The sequence below is a fragment of the Pteropus medius genome, unplaced genomic scaffold (assembly GCF_902729225.1).
Source record: "Pteropus medius unplaced genomic scaffold, Ma_sr-lr_union100, whole genome shotgun sequence".
Taxonomy (NCBI): Eukaryota; Metazoa; Chordata; class Mammalia; order Chiroptera; family Pteropodidae; genus Pteropus; species Pteropus medius.
In genome coordinates, this window is record NW_024345483.1 from 200,105 (window position 1) to 203,260 (window position 3,156).

Here is a 3,156-nt window from a genome sequence, read left to right on the forward strand (position 1 = left end):
ATAAACCATAATCAAGTGGGATTTACTCCTGGGATACAAGGATGGTTTATTATAAGCAAATCAAAAAATTTGATATAGCACATTAAGAGAATCAGAGAGTAAAATCATATGATCACCTCAAGAGGAAAGGCATTCAACAGAGTATAAAATCCTTTCATGGTAAAACAAACAAACAAACAAACAAACAAACAAAACCTTCAACAAATTGGATATAGAAAGAACATAACTCAACATAATAAAGGCCATATATGACAAACCCACAGCTAACATCACAGTCAGTGATGAAAGGTTGAAAGCTTTTCCTTTAAGATCAGAAAAAGAACAAGAGTACCCTCTCTCACCACTCTTATTCAACATAGTATTGGAAACTTAGCTAGACCAATCAGGCAAGGGAAAGAAAAGATTTTTAAATCACAAAGGGAGAAGTAAAATCGTTATTTGATATGATCTTATACATAGAAAATCCTAAAGATCCAACCAAAAAACTGTTGGAATTAAACAGTCCATGGTCTTTGGCCATGCTACCCTGAACAAGCCTGATCCCTTCTGATCTCAGAAGCTAAGCAGGGTTGGGCCTGGCTAGTACTTGGATGGGAGACCACCTAGGAAGACCAGGTGCTGTAGATGTAAAAAATAAAAAATAAGGGATTGTAAACTGACGAGGTCTTTGTAATCTGTGAGGTCAACCAAAGGTTGCCTCGCCTGAAAAAGTAAAATAAAAAATAACAAATTCAGTAAAGTTGCAGGATATGAAGTCAACATATGGAATTCAGTTGCGTTTTTACACACTAACAGCAAATTTTCTGAAAAAGGAAGAAAACAATTCCATTCATAATAATACCAAAAACAATAAAGAACTTAGACATAAATGTAACCAAGGAAGTGAAAGCTTTGTACAATGAAAACTACAAGATTTTGTTAAAGGAAATTGAAGAAGAGACAAACAAATGGAAAGATGACCTACGTTCATGGGTTGGAAGAATTAATATTATTAAACTGTCCATGTATAGGTTTAATGTAATCCCTGTCAAAATGCCAATGGCATTTTTCACAGAAGTAGAAAGAATCCTAAAATTCCAAAGGAACCACGAAAAACTCTAAATAGCCAAAGCAATTCTCAGAAAGAAGAACAAAGCTAGAGGCATCACACTTCCTGATTTTAAACAATATTACAAAACTATAGTAATCAAAACAGTATGGCACTGGCTTAACAATGGACAAATAGGCCAATGTAACAGAATAGAGCACAGAAATAAACCCATGCATATATGATCAATTGATTTATGACAAAGGAGCCAATAACATACAATGGAAAAGGATATTCTCTTCAATAAACGGTGTTGAGAAAACTGGATTGCCACATGCAAAAACTGAAATTGGACCCATATCTTGCACCACTCACAAAAATTAACTCAAGGTAAATGTTAGACTTGAAACTGTGAAACTCCTAGAAGAATAGGGAGCGGGGAAAAAAACTTGACATTAGTCTTGGCAGTGACTTTTGGATATGACCCCAAAAGTTTAAGCAACAAAAGCAAAAATAAACAAGTGGAACTACATCAAACTGAAAAACTTCTGAACAGCAAAAGAAACAATTAACAAAATAAAAAGGCAGCCTACAGAGTGAGAGAGAATATTTGCAAACTGTATATCAGATAAGGGATGAATGAATATCCAACATTTATAAGGATCTCATACAACTCAGTAGCAAAATAAAAACAAATAATCTTATTAAAATGGGCAAAGCGCCTAAATAGACATTTTTCCAAAGGAGACACACAAATGGCCAATAAGAACATGAAAAAATGGTCAACATCACTAACCATCAGGAAAATGCAATTCTAAACCACAATGAAATATCGGCTCACACTTGTTTGGGTAGCTATTAGCAAAAAGACATGAGATAAGTGCTGGCAAGGATGCACAGAAAAGTGAACCCTGTTCACTGTTGATGGGAATGTAAATTGGTACAGCCATTATGGAAAACATTATGGATGTTCCTCAGAAAATTACAAGCAACTATTATATGATCCAGCAATCTCACTTCTGGATATATATATGAAAGAAGTGAAATCACTATCTCGAAGACATAACTGCAGCCCCATGTTCATTACAACATTATTCACAATAGCCAAGATATGGAAGCAACCCAAATGTTCATTGACTGATGAATAAATAAAGATGATTATATATAATTATATATAGCATATGAATATATATTATATAATGGAATATTTATTTGGTCATGAGAAAGAAGGAAATCCTGACATTTGCGACTGGAGGACATTATCTTGAGTGAAATAAGCCAGTAAGCCAGACAAAGACAAATATTGTATGATCTCACTTATGCATGGAATCTAAAGAAAAAATAAAAAAGATAAAGTTGAATTCATAGAAATAAAGAGTACTATGGTGGTTACCAGTGGCTAAGGGTTGGGGGAATGGGTAGCTGTAGATAGAAGTTTTCAGTTACAAGATGAATATTTTCCGGAGATCTAATGTGCAGTATGGTGGCTCTAGTTAATAATACTGTATTGCATACATGAAATTTGCTAAAAGAGTAGCTCTTAAGTGTTCTCACCATAGGAAAGAAAGGTTACTATGTGAGATGCTGCGAGTGTTAATTAACCTGAGTGTGCTAATCACTTCACAATGTATACATATATCAAATCATCATGTTATACACTTTAAATATATATAATTTTTTTGACAGTGATACCTTAATAAAGCCTGAGAGTGAAAAAATACATAATTTTATGTAATATAATCTAATACTCAAGGTGTCCCCCTTTACATTTCTGATAAGCTTCCAGTGAGGACGCTAAATATCCCAAAACAGATGGCAAATGGTGGTTCCGATTTCCTCTTCCCTCTATGACCTTTAGAAAAATGCCCAGTCACAGGTGTATTTTATTATCAAGTGTGGAAGAAGAAATAGGGCTTCTGTTCAGGGGGAGGAGGGAAGATGAGTTTTCATTGACTACTCTTCATAATTTTCTTTAAAAAGGTGATAAATAAAATTCATTAAGAATGTTTTCTGGATTCCATATAAAATATGATGATATTTCATACAGAATAAAACCATTAAGTACACTTTGTCTTCTAAGGCACGATGAATGAAAATGAATTTGCACTTTTCATAAAGGCTTTGTCTTA

General features: G+C 33.8%; 1 pseudogene; it reads left to right on the forward strand.

Annotated features, from left to right (window-relative positions):
- Positions 1–508: 508 nt before the first annotated feature.
- Positions 509–627, forward strand: LOC120611525 (uncharacterized; annotated as a pseudogene).
- Positions 628–3,156: the final 2,529 nt, after the last annotated feature.